This window comes from Bombus affinis, chromosome 18, assembly GCF_024516045.1.
Source record: "Bombus affinis isolate iyBomAffi1 chromosome 18, iyBomAffi1.2, whole genome shotgun sequence".
NCBI classification, from domain to species: Eukaryota; Metazoa; Arthropoda; class Insecta; order Hymenoptera; family Apidae; genus Bombus; species Bombus affinis.
In genome coordinates, this window is record NC_066361.1 from 4,912,718 (window position 1) to 4,928,380 (window position 15,663).

General features: G+C 35.5%; 3 long non-coding RNA genes across 6 annotated transcripts; all 3 read right to left on the minus strand.

Annotated features, from left to right (window-relative positions):
• Positions 1 to 1,963: 1,963 nt before the first annotated feature.
• On the minus strand, positions 1,964 to 7,253 carry LOC126926482 (uncharacterized). Its single transcript, XR_007714650.1, has 2 exons — positions 3,476 to 7,253; positions 1,964 to 3,317 (listed from the first exon to the last, which is right to left on the minus strand). It is a non-coding gene; the product is annotated as an uncharacterized LOC126926482 (long non-coding RNA).
• Positions 7,254 to 8,147: 894 nt separating this feature from the next.
• On the minus strand, positions 8,148 to 11,239 carry LOC126926491 (uncharacterized). Its single transcript, XR_007714658.1, has 2 exons — positions 8,684 to 11,239; positions 8,148 to 8,605 (listed from the first exon to the last, which is right to left on the minus strand). It is a non-coding gene; the product is annotated as an uncharacterized LOC126926491 (long non-coding RNA).
• A 2,004-nt stretch (positions 11,240 to 13,243) lies between these two features.
• LOC126926446 (uncharacterized) lies at positions 13,244 to 15,282 on the minus strand. 4 transcript variants are annotated; one of them, XR_007714587.1, is made up of 5 exons: positions 14,784 to 15,280; positions 14,530 to 14,676; positions 14,066 to 14,469; positions 13,783 to 13,991; positions 13,244 to 13,650 (listed from the first exon to the last, which is right to left on the minus strand). It is a non-coding gene; the product is annotated as an uncharacterized LOC126926446 (long non-coding RNA). The 4 variants fall into 4 exon arrangements; XR_007714588.1 differs by having other exon boundaries at positions 14,066 to 14,408; positions 14,499 to 14,676; positions 14,784 to 15,278; XR_007714586.1 differs by having other exon boundaries at positions 14,066 to 14,458; positions 14,784 to 15,277.
• Between the last annotated feature and the right edge of the window lie 381 nt (positions 15,283 to 15,663).

A 15,663-nucleotide genomic window follows, 5' to 3' on the forward strand; every position in this document is an offset into this window, starting at 1 on the left:
GACCGGATGGCTGAACAGCACCGAGTTTGAAAGGCATTTGCACCGTGGACACGTGATGCATGTAGTGAAACTAGCTACACACAGAGCGATACAAATGAACTGATTTAACATGGCCGCATTAATCGTCGGCTAGTTCAGCGATTCGAATACTCTGGACCCCTCGTTAGTCTAAAAAATGGTACACGTTACGATTAATAGTTGCCAAGCCAATAGACACAACGACAGAAGGAACCAACTTTGCCCCAACTTTTGAAATATTTCATTTTAAGATTCATAACTGTTGAGAATTGTGAATATTAATCGCCAAAATAAATATATAGGAACATTTATATTATACTTAGAATTTATATCAAAATAGTTTCAGATTCATTTGATATGTGATTGATAAGATATTCGTGGATATACATTTGCACGCGTCTCGGCACTCTCTTTGTCTCGCCATTTTCTATTGAGTTGGCCACTAAGTCATTGTCAAACCAGTAGACGAAGCGACAGAAGGAACCAACTTTGCCCCAACTTTTGAAATATTTCATTTTAAGATTCATAACTGTTGAGAATTGTGAATATTAATCGCCAAAATAAATATATAGGAACATTTATATTATACTTAGAATTTATATCAAAATAGTTTCAGATTCATTTGATATGTGATTGATAAGATATTCGTGGATACACATTTGCACGCGTCTCGGCACTCTCTTTGTCTCGCCATTTTCTATTGAGTTGGCCACTAAGTCATTGTCAAACCAGTAGACGAAGCGACAGAAGGAACCAACTTTGCCCCAACTTTTGAAATATTTCATTTTAAGATTCATAACTGTTGAGAATTGTGAATATTAATCGCCAAAATAAATATATAGGAACATTTATATTATACTTAGAATTTATATCAAAATAGTTTCAGATTCATTTGATATGTGATTGATAAGATATTCGTGGATACACATTTGCACGCGTCTCGGCACTCTCTTTGTCTCGCCATTTTCTATTGAGTTGGCCACTAAGTCATTGTCAAACCAGTAGACGAAGCGACAGAAGGAACCAACTTTGCCCCAACTTTTGAAATATTTCATTTTAAGATTCATAACTGTTGAGAATTGTGAATATTAATCGCCAAAATAAATATATAGGAACATTTATATTATACTTAGAATTTATATCAAAATAGTTTCAGATTCATTTGATATGTGATTGATAAGATATTCGTGGATACACATTTGCACGCGTCTCGGCACTCTCTTTGTCTCGCCATTTTCTATTGAGTTGGCCACTAAGTCATTGTCAAACCAGTAGACGAAGCGACAGAAGGAACCAACTTTGCCCCAACTTTTGAAATATTTCATTTTAAGATTCATAACTGTTGAGAATTGTGAATATTAATCGCCAAAATAAATATATAGGAACATTTATATTATACTTAGAATTTATATCAAAATAGTTTCAGATTCATTTGATATGTGATTGATAAGATATTCGTGGATACACATTTGCACGCGTCTCGGCACTCTCTTTGTCTCGCCATTTTCTATTGAGTTGGCCACTAAGTCATTGTCAAACCAGTAGACGAAGCGACAGAAGGAACCAACTTTGCCCCAACTTTTGAAATATTTCATTTTAAGATTCAGAACTGTTGAGAATTGTGGATATTAATCGCCAAAATAAACGTATAGGAACACTTAAATTACACTTAGAATTGATATCAAAATAGTTTCAGATTCATTTGATATGTGATTGATAAGATATTCGTGGATACACATTTGCACGCGTCTCGGCACTCTCTTTGTCTCGCCATTTTCTATTGAGTTGGCCACTAAGTCATTGTCAAACCAGTAGACGAAGCGACAGAAGGAACCAACATTGCCCCAACTTTTGAAATATTTCATTTTAAGATTCATAACTGTTGAGAATTGTGAATATTAATCGCCAAAATAAATATATAGGAACATTTATATTATACTTAGAATTTATATCAAAATAGTTTCAGATTCATTTGATATGTGATTGACAAGATATTCGTGGATACACATTTGCACGCGCCTTGGCACTCTCTTTGTCTCGCCATTTTTTATTGAGTTGGCCACTAAGTCATTGTCAAACCAATAGACGAAGCGACAGAAGGAACCAACTTTGCCCCAACTTTTGAAATACTTCTTTTTAAGTTTCATAATTGTTGAGAATTGTGGATATTAATCGCCAAAATAAATGTATAGGAGCACTTACATTACACTTAGAATTGATATCAAAATAGTTTCAGATTCATTTGATATGTGATTGATAAGATATTCGTGGATATACATTTGCACGAGCCTCGGCACTCTCTTTATCTCGCCATTTTCTATTGAATTGGCAAATAAGTGATTGCGGATTTTGTCATTAGATGGTATTGACAAAATCCGCAATTACTTAGTTGCCAACGCAATAGATGAAAAGTGTCGAATACGGTTTTCTCATGTAAAGCTTAATTTTGAAGAAAATTGTCTTTGAAAAACTGTTCACCCACATAGATAAGATACCTAATTGATAACATTTCTCCTCCTGTTTTCTTCAATTGAATTATTTCTTATAAAAGCGTATATGCACTTTCGAAATTAATTTCCCTGAAAACTAAATCGTAAATTACAAACATTTAAAAGAAACTGTGAATTTTAATATGATTTCATTTGCTTTAAGAAATCAATCCTTGTTCGTCCTATGACATTCCAATATTAAGATAACATCAGTTCGAAATTGCACCATAACCTTACTTCTCAAACTGCTTTATTGACTTTCCCTTACAACTTTGGAAATCGACGGTCATTTTATCAGAACTTTGCCGATTATTTCGACCGATATACGATGAAAAATCGACGTGATTCTCTGATAGGACTTTTTATGAAAGTTGGTGTTGGCGAATGGAAAATTATTTATCCGAAAGTCGAAGTTATCGCGTCGTGTCGATAGAATATACATTTCGAACTCAATCGAAGCTTCTCTGAAACTAATCATTTTGCACCCACGTCGAGTTTTTGTGCTGCGCTCCGGCAATGTTTGGCATTCATATTTGCGTATCGTAGCTGCACGTTGCTTTCATTTTCCTTTATTTATACTCGAAGCTTTGGTTTTTGCGCATAGCCACCCATTTTCAAGCGCGATTCTCACTGCGTCAATACTCTCGATCTTCCACTTGATATTGGTTTTCGCTTGATCGTGGAAAATTGTTACTACGATACCAATGATAACGATGAACCATCAAAACGATCAAAACCACACGAAACACTCGACGTATTTCTTTCATCGAAATTTTACCGATATTAAAAGATCGCGCTATTTTGTTTGGTCTGCAAACAAAATATCAAATTGGAAGTTTACGTGTAAACGGTTCTGTGCTTCAGCACTAGAACTACCGATAGCTAACACGAAGCTATTTCTATCAAAACCAGTGAAAATAACTGGTTTTTAAAAAAATACGTAATAGAATGTTTTATTAGAACAATACCTTGTTATTGTTTTTGGTATTATTAATCCATCTGGGCCCATCATCCCTGAACGAGGGTTGAGACATTTATAAAATTGTAAAACCAGTCGTTTTTAGTGGTGTGGTAGTTCTACTGTTAACAAGTCTGACTTGTCTGATGGTCAAAGTTAAATGTGAAGAAAACCAAATATGGAATTGGAAATTCGACATTTACGTCAAACAATGAAACACGGAGGTGGATCGGTTATGGTGTGGGGGTGCATGGCTGCCAGCGGCACCGGAAATTTCATATTTATTGATGGAATACTTGATAAATATAAGTATTTAAATATTTAAAAAATAACATTAAACAAGTGCCTGTAAATTGGGATTATTGGAAGATTTCCACTTCCAACAAGATAATGATCCTAAGCGTACTGCTAGAATTGCGAAAGAATGGATCGTATATAACACACCACACATGCTAATTACTCCACCGCAAAGTCCAGACATAAATCCGATTGAAAATTTATGGGCTGAAATCGGAAAAAGATGAAATAAATTTCAGATAATCTGAAAGCAAGTATTGGAAGATAAAATTATAGAAATATGAAACTCCGTTGAGTGTAGTTTTACAAAATCATTGGTTTATAGTATGGAACGTCGATTGAGACACACTATCGCTGCTAAAGGTGGTCCAACAAAATATTAATATTAAATAATTTAATAATATATGTAGCGTTTAAATACTTCTGTCAGTCACTTACAATACGTGTTTCGAATAAATGTATAACTTCTACCTACGTTGTTGAATTCTTTTCAAATTTTACTGACATAACCTCAAAACTTCCATCTTCCTATTGACATCTGCTCGTCGAAGCAAATTACTTCAATGTACGTTATTTCGATCATTCAAGTTTGCATATGTAAGCGTTCCAATACTTTCCTGAGCCACTGTATATAGTTTAATCTTCATTGTTTTGTTATTAAAAATAACACTGGATCGCTATCGGTCACTGCATCCTTGCCATACTGCAATCAATTAAATCGCAATTTACTGAATCTACCGAATGATAAACAATTATCGTTACGATGAATTACAGTACGGAACACCTATCGATCCGTGGGAATAAAAATTCAGTAAAATCGAAATTCCGTCGCAGAGAAACCTTATAATTTCCCTTCTTTTTCCTTACGGTGATTTATCGTTACCGAATACCAGACACGCCCCCCTCTGTTTTACATTTTCCATTCTTCCCTTAAAAAAGATATTTCACGCGCGTGCTCTGGCGCGCTAAGGAAACAAATTTCAGCAGAGAAAAATGCGGCATGAAATTTGACGCGACGTCCATCGTAAAACAAAAGAAAGGACAAAAGGCCATTTCAGCTGTGAAACATTTACGTAATTCCATAGGAATTTCGTTACGTTCGTCCAATTATAGAGACTATGGGGGTTTGTTTAACTTGGCGTTGCTCTCCATCTACGGGCAAGTTTCCATGATTTTCCACCGTTTGAACTTGACTGTTCTACGCGTGTCGTAACGTCGTGTCGCCTGATCGATACCTTGCTGCAGCAATGGCATAATCCTTCACGACATTTGTCCAATTCGACCTGTTTGCTCCACCGCAAATGGAAACCCACAATTTACCGATATTATGTTCAGTGGATTTCATAATAGCGCTTTGCTTGCTTCCGCGCCTGTGTATTTACGTGTGTGCGTGTGTTTGCCCATTTACCCTTCGGCCTTTCTGTGTCTATACGTGTGCATTCGTTACGTGAGCATTTATCGATAAGCGTGCTGCCTTCTGCACGCGCACACACGCCAATTTATCCCGTTCGTTTTCTACCGTTTTTTGTACATGTATATATGTCAGTGTAACTGGATATCTTTTATATCCATATCTCGTATGCATACGTTATTCTTTTCTTTGAATACTGTCTAGTTCACCTGATTATATTTAATTTAATAAAACGGCGGGTCACAAGCATCGGGCTACTTCATATGACACTGGATTCCACGGATTTCAATTTATTTTCAACTTTATATTGGAAAAATTAAAATTCTCCTTTTCCAGTATCTTTCTATCCTTTCGTCTTTTGCTTTGTTTGCAGCTGGAACACCATCATGGGCGGGAACTTCAACGAAACGCAGACGCACGAAGCAACATGGCCGACTTTCGCGATGTAGTACACACACATATGAAAATATAACCCGATACGCGGACTTGTTTCACTTTTTTATCAAGCGAACAGTGAACTTTCTAGCCAATGATCGTCGTGTATTATTGAGTTGGCAACTAAGTGATTGCGGAATTTGTCGTTGCCGTCTAATGACAAAAGCCGCAATCACTCACTTGCCAACCCAATAATAACCACATAACTAACCTCGAATCGATACCGGTTTTGTTACCTTCCTGTTAATCCAGATCGGGCAACTTTATTTCCTGTTTTACTAATTTAGTTAATCAAATATGCATTGATACAAAATACTGTGCGACCTCAAGATAGTAAATTTTAGAATTTTTGTAATATCTTTCTTTATTCTTCTTTCCTTTAACAGTTTTCACACTTTATAGTACTGTGTTCTACTTCGTTAAAATCACTGTTACCTTCATTTCTTGTTTCTTTGATAGATACACATCTCATACTTTAGCTTTCAATGGTTTTCCTATTCATTCTTTGCGATTCCAGTTACATTTAACATTTCCTCATGACCGATTCATACTTTGCCATTATAGTTTTATACTTGAGTAATTTTCAACCAGATTCAGAATTTCTGCAGATTTATTTGAACTTTCTATGCCTCTCATTAAACATTTCCTCAGTGAAGTTCCAGAACCAAAACTCAAAGGATATAATGGATATCACTAATTCAATTATATATAAATATTATTTAATATAATAGCGATATTATAATATAATTAATAATATAATATAATATTAAGTATTATGTCTGTGTAATATTACGAACCTTTTTGTATATTTTAAATCGTAATCTTTCATGGAAATATAATTCCAACCAATTCAACGTTTCTTTCATAATCTGTATGAAATGATCATGTATTACATTTTATATGAGATTAGCAAATGTTCAAATATTTACAAACAGGAATATGTGCTCTTGACGACGCCAACGTTATCGGCTAAGTCAATTAAATCAAACCCGTGCTACACCGGCCAATCCCGTGGATATCGTGAACGACACTTTTTAGCCGGCTTAGAGGACCTGAATCGACCGATAAAATCAATCGATTGACATTTCAAATCGCATCCCCTGTTCGTTAGAGAAATCATTCAACCAATTTAAGTTTCCCCGAGAGCTGCTTTGTTTCAATTCAGCGTCTAATAAAAATAACTAAGCGAAAATAATAGACACGGCGACAGAAGGAACCAACTCTGCCCAACCTAACCCCAACTTTTCAAATATTTCTTTCTAAGATTTATAACTGTTGAGAACTGTGGATCTTAATCACCAAAATAAATGTATAGCAACACTTACATTACACATAGAATTAATATCAAAATAGTTTCAGATTCATTTGATATGTGATTGACAAGATATTCGCCGATATTCATTTGCTTGAATTCTATAGTTTCACTACATAACGCTAAACTAGTAAGTAATAATTTCTCCATCGATAACGACGAATCTGAATTCTATTTGCCAGAAGCTAATACGAACTCTCTTCTTTACGTGAAACTGTTAAAATCCTTCACTAGCATAGAACCATCGATACGATAGCTTGCCGATATTCGTCCTGAAGTACTATGCTTTCCCAGGAGTACAGCGATATGACAGGACAATAAAACCTGAAAAATTACGGAAGAAACGTAGAAGAGGAATTTCTATCTCCTCTGATCTCTCCCTGTTAAACCTTCGTTCATCTAAAATTCATCTGGACGAGCAGAGGAGTAATATAAAAGAGAGATTTTTAAGTAGCCTCGTTAAATATACAGCGACGGTATCGTCATTTTTATGTCACAAAATGTAAAACCTACGCTTTATACGAACATCGATAGTCTATGTCGTTTGAACAGATATTACACGATTTATTATAAACCGAAACCTTTTAATCGAAGTAAAAATTATCTGAATAAATGGATACGTTCGTTCTCCCAATTCTAAATTTCTTCACTTTAATTTCGTAAAAACTCGCTGCTTCGACGAACAATTTTACAGCAACAAAAAAAAAGTACCTCAAGAGATAATTATGCTGTAAGGTAATGTAATAATAATATGATTGCACTATGGAAGAAGTAGAATATAATTGTTCTGCTAATACTATCAAGCCACTGAAGAGAACCAGACACACTGCAGTGTTGTCAACAAACTAAACGAACGTTTTCCGATTTAGACGTATTAGAACGAGACATGTTAACATTCCGATATAACTTGTAACTTTTCCTGATTGAAGAAGCTTAAAACGGAAGTAGGGAGTGAGATTGTAAGAGGCTAAAAATAGAGATCGTTATAAAAAATAACGAGGATCAGATTTATCTAGCTGAAGCGAGTTAAGCTGTGCAGTCTGTTATATTATTATCATTCAGTACTGTTAAGCTGTGTGTCTGTGATAGTACTATATATCTCTGCCCTGCTTGAGTGTAAGTTGAAGACCTTCGAGCCTGGGAGCTCAGCCAGCTCGCTTCCAAGAACCATAAAAAGAACTTCTAGTTACTCGATGTAAACTTCTTATGGTCTGAGCAATCGCATCATTATATAGCTTTATTTACGCTCGACGTATTTATACGTCACATTTCTTTATTGAACCAATTTCTATATTCTACAAAGTCTACAAATAACACATGATACCAAAAATTATTTTAGCTGGACGTCCATATAATAGTGAAATTCGAAGACCATTGTATCCATGCCAGTTAATATATTGTTCGCAAGTTTTAAGATTTTCAGTGCTGGAATTCCTCTAAATCATTATAGTGATTTTTGTTATGAGAGTGATCTATATCAAGATGGATAGTCCATTGAACTTCCATTTCCTTTCCCCAGAATTAAATATTTTGCAGACTTTTCTGAATATTCTATATAATTCATCAAAATTTATCTCAATAAGCTTCGGAAAACAAAACTCAAAACAGATGGTAAATATCAATAAAACAACTAATTTCAATTTTAATATCATGTTTCAATAACATTATGAACATCGTTGTATATTCTGCAATAAATCGTTACCTTTCATAAATGTATCAATTAAACTAATTAATCGTTTTCTTGTAAATCTCTACAAACTTACCAAATATCATATTTTGTGTAAGATCAGCAAGACTACTACGAGCAGGAACGTATGCTTCTTGCTGCCTGTTGATCACAGACAATTCTTCGTCTCGACGACGACAACTTTATTCCTATGCTAGTGCTTCGTAAATTACAGCGCCGAAAAGGAATATCCGATGGTGCTGCTCGGTGTCTAAGCTAACTATTAGGATGTTGATAGCAATGATCGAACGCGTTTAAAAGAGAAACAAATCGACTATGTTTTTTATTTTTCTCGGCCTCGAATTCGTCGCCAGCTTATCTTTTCGTGCGTTAGCAGCGAAAACCAACGATCCCTTCTCTGTTCAATTGTTTGTTTGCCTGGCAAATTCTTGTGACAGTCCTGTCTCGCGAGTACAATCGTGTTTACCGAAACCATTCGTTCGAACGATCAGGAGGCTGAATAGTTTTGCGTTTAGTCGGTCGATTAAATGAACGCGTTAATTGGACTATTTGGCCGCGTTTTGTTCCACGATTAATTGGACGCGATCGCTGCAGATGATGGTGAAGAGAGATGACCGTGTACTTGTCTGTTAACGTGGCTTGTCCGGCTACCAATTACTCGTACCACGTGTAATTCCATCGATGTTTCAATTTTTTATTGGCAATGATATATGGAAGTTTCTTTTCTGTTTCTAATATTTAGAATGAAGTAATCTTTTGAAATGTAGTTAAAGATTAGATTCAAATTTTTTGTTAGTTATAAGTCTTAGGATGCATTAATATTTTATAATATTATGGAATACAATGTAACTTGAAGATTCGATATCCATGCGTTCATATTTTATTTCAACTATTTATACTCGAAACTATTTTATTTCATTGATACAGTTTAACATCGATGTCAAGTGGTTTATTTATAACAATTACTATCTTTCTTTCTTTTGAATATACAAAATTCTGGGTTATAGAGGATTAAACTAAATTTTCCAGATTTGCAAGTGTGACATGTTAGGGCACTGTAGGTATAACAATGCTGATGAATGTTGCAAGAATATTCAGTGAACACTTTAGTATCCTTGCGAGTTCAATCTTTTTCTTCGTTTAAGAATCGAAGTAAAAATAGGAAGATACCATAATAATACCAGAAGAGTCAGCTTGAAATTATTACTTGAATATATATATAATTATTGAATAATATATATTGAATACATATAACTGAATTGTTACTTTACATTTTACGCGTGCAGTATATCTTTCATAACGGATTTTTATTTTTCTTCCGTAAATGTAATACATAACTATTATTCGCGAATGTAATGCAATTAAGGAATACATTTTCGAAAGCCTTTCTCCGGCGGGCAGAAAATATTTACAAATTAGGAGAATATTTCTTAAGCGAATAATATTTCAAAAAAGAAATTTCTCAAATCCAATAGCTTATTTTATCTGTCACGTTTATATCACCAACATACTGCCATCTTATAGAACATAATACTTCCGCTTAACGTATATCGTATTACCACTCTCGCGGGATTCCCTCTAAATCATGGCGCTTTTTCTCCTCGAGGTCCTTTCAACCTGAATTTTACATGTTTCAAGGGATTAAACAGCAAACGAAAGCTTCAGCTTGGCACAGAGGGTTGCACACTTCAATATCTTCAGCGTCGTGAATTTTTCAGGAGAACTACCGAAGCACTTTAATTATAAAGGAGACAACGACAAGTGCCCGTGATATCGGTGCTTTCATAGAAAACTCTTACAAGAAGAGTGGAAAAGAAACAGGAAACCTGATATTTTGCTCGATGGAACAACATTTCAAGCGATAAAAATGAGTAAAAATGAGATGTATTTCGCAATCGTGCATAGTTACGTAAGAAATGCTGAACTACGTGTATGCACACAAATACACATATATATTAGCGTAAAATATGAACGTGTATCGCGCCAATATGTTCCAAGTGCTAAAATCAGAGCACAGAGACTTCTGTTTGGAGAAATTGTAACGACCGAATATCGGTGAATCTGAATCTACCATAAAATGCATATAATACACGATGTTTCGTTAATAACTGGCATCTTAACATCTTCGTACATATGCTTGAACGTATGAAAGACGATGAAAGGAAAACGTTGGGTGGGAAGATTCTCTTCGTACATTTCTCCGAAGGGATTCGACAAAACGGAACGTCGTCTTTAACTCTTTAGATGGAACGATGCGTCAAGCTGAGATATATTCTTCGCTAGAATATTGCAACATTTTCTCGTGAAATTGTATTCAAATCTTCCGAGAAATGTTGATTCGTCGAGACGTCGAGTTTCGATTGGCACGGCGAGGTGTTTAAGGAATACTCGACGAACGTGCTTGAGAAAGTCTTGTAATTTAGTTGAGAATTAATTTGCTTCGCTTTAGTTTATCAGTCTTGTCTAATTATTTCTTTTTCTTCATATAATAGAAAATTGTAAGCAGAATACAGTAATTTACTTGTATGTAGTATGGCAACATAGTCGCATTAATACAAATTTCTGACTAAATATAACCGCGGGGACTCTTGAGGAAGCACTGTTATCTCCAAGGAAGATTAGATGTAAGAGAAAATGAACTAAGAAGTAAATCCTTAGCCACAATATAATTCTCTTTCGCAATATAATGGAACGTTAAAAACGGAATTTTATAATATCATGTATATTAATTGAAAGAAAGATTGCAGATAAATAATCGTATTAACGCAAACGTAGCCTTTAATAAATTAAATTAAAAATACAACTTATTTGGATGACACATTGTCTTTCTCAGTTGCACGATTTGCTGTATATATCGACGCCATAGGTCCGATGTGTCGGATTGGAAACAGTAAACAACGCCACGACCCTTCGTCCTCCTTCGTAGCCACTGCTACGTTTCGAGTCGAAGTTTTGGACGTATTATCGTGGAGATTGAATCTGTGCAGATTACTCGGGCATCTTCGGCCGAAACGTGGCAACGGTGTCGCTGCGTGTTCTCGATGGCAAAAGCGCTCGGTACCATCGACCGCAAAGGAGAAAAGGAAACTGTTCGGATTTCTGTCGAGAGTTGTGTGGCTTCGCGTGTTTCATAACACAATTCGTGCCATGAGACAGGCACAGTAAATGATACGAAGGGAAAGAGACATATATATTTGAAACGACGAATGAAGACGCTCTCGAGCATCGCGACGCCAACTCCGCGAAATTACTACTACGCTTTATTATCGTTTTGTAAGAAACTGGATGCGCAAAATATTCGAGATGTTACTTGGACTGGTAGCTGTGATTCTTGAGAGGAATTCTTACTCTGGTGTATTATATTAATTCTAGTTACGAGTATCGATATCGACGAGAATGTGCAGTTATTTCCAGTTATTTTATTTATTTTAGTTATTTATTTATTTTAGTTATTTCCATTTATTTCCAGTTATTTCCAGTTTCCAGTTATTTTTATCAGTTTCTTATTGTTATTTTTTTGTTATTTTTATTAGTGTCCTAAGATATGCCAAGATTTCAGATTAACGGTGTAGAATATATTGTAGTTCTTTTTACTTTATTTTTATCCGTTTCTTGAGATTCAGTTGTAATCATTTCCTTCGTTAGCCAAAATCGGCCATTTGACTTAAGACCAAGATCTAATATCAACAAATTCGTACGTATCAATTAAAGAATATGACAAAGATAGAAAAAAGATACATACGACGTTCTACCAACGACAGCAACTAATTATGCAAATAAGAAAAAAACGGTATGGACAGGATTTTTAAAAAGTTATAGAGATTAAAATAACGCCATTGTGACTGGTCGAGACAACTGTTTAACTCGGCTAGTCAATACGGGCGGATGAAGCAATTGTCGTACGAGAGAGTGTCGAAGTGGAAGGACCATGCGTTATCATTATGATATCATTGCGTCTGATCCAATCTACTTAATATTGTAATGGCGGTGTAAGCTTGATTAAATCAGTGTTAGGACAAGCGAGACGAACCGGTTACAATGTCGTCGAGTTTCTCACCAATTTCTCACGCTGGAGAAAGTACGTACTTATCTGAAAATAGTACTGGAGCTCGATAATTGCAAATTTTTTACAGCATCTGGGATGCTTATGGAGTACGTAAAAATTGTTTAAATTACGTATTTGTGTACATTTTTGAGATATCGATGGAAATTTTTCTTTCTTGGCAATTTTTGTTAGAAGCCATTCGAATTCTACGTATAAGCTATTTATGCTATTAATTCCCAGCGTTTTTCTCGTAAACGATAAGCTTGAGGGAAAAAATGAAAGGGGAAAAAGACGAATGGTTCAAGATGAGCTACATATCCACGATAATATCCTTGCATCGAGCAAGCAGAATAGAACAGCTGCAAATTAAAGAACGAAGGAAGCTTGAAACAAAAGAAAAGAGGATGATTTTTATTTCCTGTGTGAAACTTCCTTTTGTTCAACATTCATCTCGACAAGCAGAGGAATAATGTAAAAGACAGTTTCTTAAGTGGCATCGTTAAATATGCAGCAACTCTATCGCCATTTTCATCTCATAAAATGTAAATTACATTTTACGCGACATCAACGGCCTATATTAGACGATATATTAAAAACGAAAGTTTTTAATCGAAACAAGGACTATTAGAGTAACTGAATACATTATCTTCTCCAATTCCAGAAATTTGTTGATTCAAATTTTGTAACAACATGATGTCCTCGTTGCTTCTAGATAGGACAGTTTTACATGCATAAAAAGAAATACCTCGACAGTTATAATTCTGCATATTGCGCATTGGAAGAAGTAGAATATGATTGTTTTGCTAATATCATCACGCTGCTGAAGAAGGTTAGACAAACTGTAATGTCTTCAACGACACGAACGAACGTTTTCCGATTTAAAAATATGAGAACAAGGTGTTAGGAGATATCCAGAGATGTTGTTATTCCAATATGACTTGTAACTTTTCCTGATCAAAGAAGATTAAAACGAAGGTACGAAGAGAGATTGTTAGATCCTAAAAACAGAGATTATTGTAAAAAAGTACCAGGGTTAGATTTGTCTAGCTGAAGCGAATTAAGCTGTGTGTAAATTCAACTAGCTTAGCATCTAGATCTAATGATTTATCATCTGCGATAGCATTATGTACCTCTGCGATGCTGTTGCGCAAGTCGAAGACTTGCGAGCCTGAAAGCTCTGCTCTGGCTCACTAGTGAGAAGCGTAAAAAGAACCTCCATCTCCGCTGTCTTAGCTACTCGATGTAGACTTATCATACTCTGGCCCAATTCATTGATTTTTGCGCTCTACATGTTTATGCGTCACATTTTTTTATTCCACCAATTTCTACATTCTGCAAACTTCGCATAACACATTATACCAAGGATTATTTTAGCTGTATATTTATACAATGGTAAAATGGAAGCTCGTTTACATTTATGCCAGTTAATTCGTTGTTCGTAAGGTTTACGAATGCCAGGACTGGAAAGTCTTCAAACACACCAGGTTGTTGTAACGATCTTATTATCAGCACGCTCAAATCCGTTAGTCCATGAAACATTGCAAAGATAATCGCAGTTAGTTGATTCGTGCTCGGATGCAACTTCAAGTAATTCATGCCCAGGAACGATACTATCTCGATGCTTGCTATTTGACTGTAGTCTAAGTTCATCATATAAACCAATTAGTTGTTTGTAATCGATGTAAGACACTCTGCTTGACTGATTTCCTTCCAATATGAGATAGCCCAATCCGGACAATCCTTGTAGGATTCCTGGCTGGATGATGGTTAGTTTATCGTTTCCCAATTCCGGAAGATTATTAATTCCTACAATATATCTACAAACTTCAGGCTCTGCGCTAATAACCTTATTATCGTTTAACCAGAGGCGAATATACCGCTGTAACCGAGTTCCTGTCGATCGGTTCGATGTCGTTCAATCCGAAATTCAGCCCCCACAAATGCGGCACGTCCGCGATCGAGGTCTTGGGATATCTCGTTAATCTTATTGCAGATCAGATACAGGAAACTCAATTCCTTCGGTTCTGAGAACAGATTTGGCAACACTGGTATGACATTGTACGTTAGTTTTAGCCAGACTAAATTTTTCAATCCTTTAAACGATTCCTTCTTCATTTTCAGGTTTTCTTACCTTTACGAAGGTTCAATCCCGCAGGTGTTAAATTTTTGAAACCGTTTTCCCCGATAGCCCACACGTTCAAGTGCAGGATCTTTGATTCTGTACGATGACATCCACCATGTTTTTCATTTTGTCACACACTTTCCTATCTGTACTTTCCTATTTGTTTGCACATCTGCTCTTGCACCGATTGACCGATAGGCGACATCAGTAAAACGAGCATCGAAGAAAGTCAGACGGCCAGGAAAGATATTAAGAAGAATAAAATGGATAGAAATAATTTAAACATCTTGAGATCGAATTTTCGCGCCTCAGACTAAGCGATTGACGATCAGATCGTGACTGACGTGTCACTCTGGATATTTGTTGGTTTAGCAGCTCTGTTAGATGAAAACAACGACCTCTATACCGTTTAGGTTGATGGGGGATTTGCTAGGTGCCACTTACGTGTTAAAATGATGTTCAAGCGGTGATATAATGGACATAAACGAGGAGGAACTTTTATAATGAGATTTTTGTTGAAATATCGAATATATCAATTCTTTATCCACTTTAAAATTCTATGGTATACATTTAATAATATCCCACTGGGGGTAGCCATTCACATGTTATTTAGCAATTGTTAGAAAAATTTACCAAATATCCAGGTAGAGAAATTTTAAAGTACAAGTTAAATAACAAAAAAAAAAACTTTAAGCACTTGGCACGTCGAATCGGATGCCTTGCGATTTCTCTGTCGAGTCGTCTTCTTTTTCCTTAGCTTTGTTTCACAGGCTATAGTATCGAAGGTGTGGAAAATTGTTGAATTTATCGTCGTTTAAATCGAATATTAGTATAAGTAAGTAAGCTAAAAGTAATAAGGATAAGTAAGCTAAAAGTAAGCTGAAATTTG